The 7,880-nt window shown below is 39.8% G+C and overlaps 1 non-coding gene and 1 pseudogene across 1 annotated transcript; both read left to right on the top strand.

Annotated features, from left to right (window-relative positions):
• Positions 1 to 324: 324 nt before the first annotated feature.
• On the top strand, positions 325 to 925 carry LOC138094456 (MARCKS-related protein-like; annotated as a pseudogene).
• A 6,278-nt stretch (positions 926 to 7,203) lies between these two features.
• On the top strand, positions 7,204 to 7,310 carry LOC138094754 (U6 spliceosomal RNA). The gene has a single exon (XR_011146268.1). It is a non-coding gene; the product is annotated as a U6 spliceosomal RNA (small nuclear RNA).
• Positions 7,311 to 7,880: the final 570 nt, after the last annotated feature.

Here is a 7,880-nt window from a genome sequence, read left to right as displayed (position 1 = left end):
ATCATGGTATATTAAATTTCACAGATCCTGCTTCACTTCTAATTTGTATTTGATAAAAATCAAATAATTTTCCTTATACAAATATTTTCAGTTCTTGAAATTTTTATAAAATTAAAATAATGTCAAGGCATTCTGGCCAGAAGCAGAGAAGTAGTGGTCACAGCTAGAAGAGGTGCACCTCAGTTTCCCTCAACACCCTTCATCCTCAGACCACATCCCCATCCCTCCGACCCTGAGACCCTCTCAATCAAACAATTCCTTGTGCTGGGGTGACTCTGCGCCCCCTGCCCCCCCCCCCCCCCCCGCCAGCAGAAATCCCTAACCATGGGCAGCCAGAGCTCCAAGGCTCCCTGGAGTGACCTGACTGCCAAGGAGGCAGAAGATGCTTCCCCCTCCAGAGTTGACAGACAGGGGAATGGCCACGTGAAAAGCAGTGGAGACTTATCCCCTCAAAGGTGAAGGGAGTCAACCCTCAAAAATGCAACAGAGGAGGCAGTGGGGGCCACTGGTGATGCCATAGAGCCAGCATCCTCTAGGCAGGGAGCTGAGGCCAAGGGGGGAAGGGGTGCCCCCATAGAGACCCCCAAGAAGAGGAAGAAATTCTCTTTCAAGAAGCCTTTCAAATTGAGTGGCCTGTCCTCAAGGGAGATCAGAAGGAGTGTAGGGGTGATTCGTCTGCCTCCTCACCCGCAGAGGCAGAGCAAGATCAGGGGGAGAGGGTTCCCTGCAGCTGTGAAGGCACTGCCCAGGAAGGGAAGGCTGTTGCCACTCCTTAGAGCCAGGAGTGCCAGGCCAAAGGGGCAGAGGCCAGGGCTACCTCCAAGGGAGGAGCACAGAAGAGGCAGGACCCCAGGTGGCAGAGCTATCTACTCCCTCAGGGCCAGTGGGTGGCTCTACACCAGCAAGCGAGCAGAATGAGCCCTGAGTGAGGGCAGATGGGTGATCTCTAAGCTGCAGAAACTTGGTCCTTGTGAGCTCACTGCCTAGACCTGGTGCCTCTGCTGCCTTCTTGTACCCAGAAAGGATTGCGGCTGTTGCCTACTAGCCACATTACCTCTCTTTCTCTCCCTCCTGTGGATTTTCCCATCATCCATCTGGTCTTCCTCTAAAGGCCAGTTGAAAATGGTCCCTTCCAGTTTCCCAAGTTAGGTTTGTGATATGAAATGATGTTGCCTTTGGCCAAACCTCCTTTCCTTCCTCACCTGTGCTGAAGGAAACTGCTGGTTTTCTTTCCCAATTTTTTTCCAGGTAGGTTTTGCTTACCAGCTTCCCAGGTGGCTCAGAAGGTAAAACAACTGCCTGCAACGTGGGAGACCTGGGTTTGATCCCTGGGTTGAGAAGATCCTCTGGAGAAAGAAATGGCAACCCACTCCAGTACTCTTGCTTGGAAAATTCCATGAATGGAGGAGCCTGGTAGGCCACAGTCCATGGAGTCGCAAAGAGTTGGACACGACTGAGTGGCTTCATTTTCCTTTCACTTTTTGTTTACTCCCCAAATCCCTGAGCCAGATGTGGGGGCAACACACTCTCAAACCCTGAGTGTAGTCCAGCTTTTCCCTGTTGAGCTTTCAGTCTCTCCTGCTGTGCCGAGGGGAACCTGGGCTAGGGAGGACACTGCTCCTGCCTAGGTTTTCATAGATGCCTTCAGTTCAGTTCAGTTCAGTTCAGTTCAGTCGCTCAGTCGTGTCTGACTCTTTGCGAGCCCATGAATCACAGCATGCCAGGCCTCCTTGTCCATCACCAACTTCCGGAGTTCACTCAGACTCACGTCCATCGGGTCAGTGATGCCATCCAGCCATCTCATCCTCTGTCGTCCTCTTCTCCTCCTGCCCCCAATCCCTCCCAGCATCAGAGCCTTTTCCAATGAGTCAACCCTTCACATGAGGTGGCCAAAATACTGGAGTTTCAGCTTTAGCATCATTCCTTCCAAAGAAATCCCAGGGCTGATCTTCAGAATGGACTGGTTGGACCTCCTTGCAGTCGAAGGGACCCTCAAGAGTCTTCTTCAACACCACAATTCAAAAGCATCAGTTCTTCAGTGCTCAGCCTTCTTCACAGTCCAACTCTCACATCCATACATGACCACAGGAAAAACCATAGCCTTGACTAGACGGACCTTAGTCAACAAAGTAATGTCTCTGCTTTTGAATATGCTATCTAGGTTGGTCATAACTTTTCTTCCAAGAAGTAAGCATCATTTCATTTCATGGCTGCAGTCACCATCTGCAGTGATTTTGGAGCCCCCCCAAAATAAAGTCTGACACTGTTTCCACTGTTTCCTCATCTATTTTCCATGAAGTGATGAGACCAGATGCCATGATCTTCGTTTTCTGAATGTTGAGCTTCAAGCCAAATTTTTCACTCTCCACTTTCACCTTCATCAAGAGGCTTTTTAGTTCCTCTTCACTTTCTGCCATAAGGATGGTGTCATCTGCATACCTGAGGTTATTGATATCCCTCCTGGCAATCTTGATTCCAGCTTGTGTTTCCTCCAGTCCAGCGTTTCCCATGATATACACTGCATAGAAGTTAAATAAGCAGAGTGACAATATATAGCCTTGAAGCACTCCTTTAGATGCCTTACTCAAGTTCAAACAAAACAACCAAAAGATGTCAAATATGTCTCCTAGCACACATCCAGATATATAATGCATTTCTAAACAATGTATAAAACTGTATATTAGAAAAATAGATAAAATATAAAATAGTGTATTATTTGGCAGATATACTGAATCCCAATATCAGCTACTATCTACACAAGTGTTACTTTCTCTGGTGTGGTGTTTATTTATCATACTCTTCAAAATATTAGGAAAACATTATTGACCTATAGAATATATAGAAATAAAGGCTATTTTGCACTATCTAAGTCTAGAATGATTAAGTCCTTCAGATGTATGACTGTAAAAAGGATTGTTCTGCCTTATATGGAAATATTACACTGTTCTGTGTCTCCTGTCTATATTGCACATCTCTGTCCCAGGTGTGATATGTGAAAGTTGTTCAGCTGTGTCTGACTCTTTGCAACCACATAGACTATACAGTCCATGGAGTTCTCAAGGCCAGGAAACCGGAGTGGGTAGCTGGTCCCTTCTCCGGGAGATCATTCCAACCCAGGTATCAAACCCAGGTCTCCCCCATTGCAGGCAGATTCTTTACCAGCTGAGCTACCATGGAAGTACAAGAATATTGAATTGGGTAGCCTATCCCTTCTCCAGGGGATCTTCCTGATCCAGGAATTGAACCGAGGTCTCCAGCATTGCAGGATTCTTTATCAGCTGACCTACCAGGGAAGCCCAGGTGACTCAGTGATAAAGAATCCACCTGGCAATGAAGGAGATGCAGGGGATATGGGTCTGATCTCTGAGTTGGAAAGTCCCCCTGCAGAAGGAAATGGCAACCCACTCCAGTATTCTTGCCTGGGAAATCCCATGGGCAGAGGAGCCTTGTGGGCTATAGCCCATAGGGTCACAAAGAGTAGAACACAACTGGACACACAGATATATTTATGAAATGTTTTCTCCAATTTCCATCTCTAGCTATTTCAAATCATTCTGAACATTGCTAAAGTATTTCTTCATTTGGGCTTCCCTGGTGGTTCAGAAGGTAAACAATCTGCTTACAATGCAGATGACCCAGTTTCTATCCTTGTATTGAGAAGATCCCCTGAATAAGGAAATCAAAACTTACTCCAGTGTTTTTACCTGAGATATCTCACAGACAGAGGAACCTGGGAGGCCACAGTCCAAAGGGTCACAAAAAGTCAAATACAACTGAGTGAAATTTCTTTATTTAGGAAGACTTCAAATTATTTTATAATTATATTTACCTGTCTACTTTGTTAACTATAATTTCTTTGAAATGTTAATATCTACCTACCCTGATAACCTGTATAGCGTGTGGGTATTTTGGAAACTTGTGTATGTACACACACACACACAACTGGGTGCATCGCTGGCTCAATGGACATGACTTTGAGCATGCTCCGGGAGTTGGTGATGGACAGGGAAGTCTGTTGTGCTGTCTGTAGTCCACAGGGTCGCAAAGAGTTGGACATGACTGAGTGCTGGAACTGAACTGAACTGAACTGAATTATTTCTAAGGTAATTTGAAGACATAAGATTTGAATCAGAGGGTTTATTTTAAGTTTTTAACCACCTTTTTTACTTTCATTATGTAACAGCAGAATCACATGTAAATAGGTCACTTAAGGTTTAGAATCTCATTAAAAATCTTTCATACTGGGAGAATGAAGAAAGTTTGATTTGCTTTATGTTTTAAATATAACTTTTTAAGTTTTACAGATTTTTTTTTCTTTCACTACAGAGAAAGGCATAGTTCTGATAATTGCTCTGCTTTTTGCAAATTATCAGAAGGATGTAAAGTGTATTTACTGACGTTAATAAGTTACTCTTTGGCATCATTATTCACTAATGAGCTTGTTTCAGAATGTTTGCAAGCTTACGTGACAGGATGACATTTTATTATATGAATAAGGTCAACTCTGTTATTTAGTCCTTGAAAGAAAAAAAAAAATTCTTCATGAAATGTGAAGCTATTAAGTACATTTGACTCAAAGCTTGCTTTAAAGTCAAGAAGTGGCTTCTCAAATTCATGTAGCTGTTCTAACCTATGAGGTGGAGTTTTGGCAATTATAAGGGGATGTCAGGAGGTACTTTGCAGATAGTGATTAGCCATGTCAAAGGTTATGTTCAAGCTAAATTTTGAATGGCACAGTGGCTATTATTTGAAAGAGCAAGATATACAGACTTAGAAGTTAAAATGTAAAGTTTGCTCTGTCTTCCTTGAAGCTTTCTTGACTTCATCATCTACTGTCATTAAAAATATCAGGACCACCATAATTAGGGGCTCTAAGAAACAAGTACACATTATTTTTAGTTGCCTCAGATGCCAAAAAAAATTACTTGAGTTTTGTTCTTTAGGGAATGAGAAGGTTTGGAAATGTTGGCATAAATCTCTGAAATTGTGAGACTGACTTTTTACTAACAATAACTCTTGTGACTAGAATAAATTGAAATGGAAACAATCATCTAGAAAGAAGCATATCTCAGTGAAAGGGAAATTTTAAAGCCCTTGATTATGACAGTATTCCTTTTTGCCAACTGCATTTGTCTCATTATAATTTTCAAGTTGATTAAGGTGATTATCATTATAATCATTATATAATTGTTATAATATACCTTGGAATATGAGAAGGAAATAAAGTAGCATTTTCACTGGTGATTACAGAGAAGGTATAGGGAGTAAGTTTAATAACACACTGTCCTGTAAGGTGAGCAATATTTTGAAAGAATAAAATGTGGAGTGCTTTGTTATATCTCTTAGTAATTGCAGGAGCCCAGTTACATTCACTCATGTCTCCTTTGAATACTTTGTGAATAGTAAGCACTCAGAGACAGTGAAATTTATTTCCATATATTTTCTCTTCCCTTAAGTAAAGGCATATTTTAGTGAATTTAAAAAAAAAAAACTTTTTAGTCAATTTTTGTTGGAGTACAGTTGTTTTTGTTTTTGTTTTTTTGCTACATTGTGCAGCATATGGGATCTTAGTTCTCCAATCAGGATGGAACACCGTGTTTCCTTGCCTTGGAAGCATGGAATCTTAACCTCTGGACCACTAGGGAAGTCCCTTCAATAAGTTTTTAGGTATATGATAATTGACTTCTTTGACCTCAATAATATAAAACTATAAGGCAGACAAATTTCAAGATTTGATACATACTAAAAATGAGATCTAACTTCTATGCAGATATGTTTCATTATCTCAGACAAGCTTCTATTCTTTTTGTTGTGACCTGTATGCATCATAACTTGGTTAGGCTGAAATGTGAATCAAGGCTACAGAGAGAGAACAGAATGAAGTAACTAAGGGAGCCCATGGGAGAGCAGGCTGTTTGAGTGTACAGGAAACATTGCTGGGAGGAAGGTTGGAGATTAGCAAAATGGACTATCAAACTTTGGATTTCTCACACTCAGTCATCTAATTCTACATGCTTTCTTCTCAAAGTAGATTATTTTGACAGGTAGGGATTGTAACATACTGTATTCAAGTGGAGGTGCAGCATAAGGAGTCTGCATGTAGGTAACAGTGATGATAACATTTGGCAAAGTGATAGCGAATGTCCTAAGTGAAGGATTGAAAGCTTGATCCATGTGACTTGAGAAAGCACAGCAATAACTAATGGGACTCCATAGAGAAGAAGAGATCAGGACCTGTGGCAGCAGCAAACAGGAGGAAATAATAATTTAAAAAAAACATTGCAATTTGAGAGATCCCTCAAATTCACCCTTGTATGTGTGCACAGTGAGCGACTAACACAGTCAGTCATCAGTCATGTCTGACTCTGTGACCCTATGGACTGTAGCCCACCAGACTCCTCTGTCCATGGATTTTTCCAGGCAGGAATCCTGGAGTGGATTGCAATTTCCTCCTCCAGAAGGTCTTCCCACTCAGGCATCAAACCTTCAACTCTTTTGTTTCCTGCATTGAAAAGCAGATTCTTTACCACTAGCACCACCACGGAAGCCCCAGATTCATCTTTAGTGCTCTAGGAAAACGTTGCTCTTTTCAGGGAACACGGCTCAGTTTAAGGGGCCTTTTCTTTGACAATTAGGCAAGAATGAATGAGGAGAAAGAATTTGAAACTTGTTATCATTATATTTTGTAATATTTTCATATTCATATTTAACAATATGTATGTTGTAAATCATTTCAGAAGTACAGAATGAGAACAAGTGTCCAATTTTAATCTTAGCCTCAGATTTTAAATGTATGTATGTATAAAGTGAATAAATTGCAATCCATTAATATACAGATAAGTATTAATACAATCTTGAGAGTTTTATTTAGGAGACTTAAGTAAGGGAAAACACAAATAAACAAAATAGGATGAAAAAAGTCAGTAAACCACAATGGAGTCCAAGCACCTCACTACTCAGACATGGATGAAGACACACACTTGGTTATACATGCTATAGATTTTACTAGGGGTAAGGAGAATTATTTACCTGATTTTAAGGACTGTAGATCAGATTATATCTTCAAGATTTTTCAAAATTAGAGCTAGTGTTATATGATTAGAGTATATAAAGCAATTATGATCCTGTCCCTGAAGTTAGTGTTTTAAAATAATATCTTCTATTTGATTTTCAGTTCCTAATGTCACTGTTAAAACTATTTTGGTGCTCACCTAAGCAATACATGTGTTAAAATTAGAACTATACAGAGAAGAATAGCAGGGCCCCTGCTTAAGGATGACATGTAAATCTGTGAAGTGTTCCATATTTTTGAAAAGGTTATTTAAAAAGGAATGTATATATAACTGAAGCACTTTGTTGTATAGCAGCAATTAACATAATATTGTAAGCCAATTACACTTCAATAAAAACAACTTAAAATTAAAATTTTATTTTAAAATAAAAATTGGAATATTTAAGATATAAAATATGATTCAATATACATATGAAAAGTTTACTACAGTCAAGTTAATTAACATATCTTTTCCTCACATAGCAATCTTTTGTGATCAAAGCAACTGAAATCTACTCTAAAATCTGAAGGAAAGTCAATGAGCTTTAAAAATTCCCTGCTACATTTAAAGGTCACAAATTAGACATATAATATGAATCTCTTAGAACAATGATATGCAATTATAAGTAAATGTTTTTAAAGTGTTGTTATTACCAATACAAATTCTGTATATTGTATCACCCTTAAGTAAAATATTAATGTATTTTTAAAATGACTTTTTAAAGGTAGAGACTAACTGGATGTCACATTTATAAGTATATCTACTCACATATTCAAGGGGTTCATTCTAATAAGAACTGTATACTCAGACTAAGTAAATTCATATTTT

This window comes from Capricornis sumatraensis, chromosome 18 (genome assembly GCF_032405125.1).
Source record: "Capricornis sumatraensis isolate serow.1 chromosome 18, serow.2, whole genome shotgun sequence".
NCBI lineage: Eukaryota > Metazoa > Chordata > Mammalia > Artiodactyla > Bovidae > Capricornis > Capricornis sumatraensis.
The sequence above is the reverse complement of the archived record's forward strand: the minus strand, read 5'-3'. Positions and strand labels throughout refer to the sequence as shown.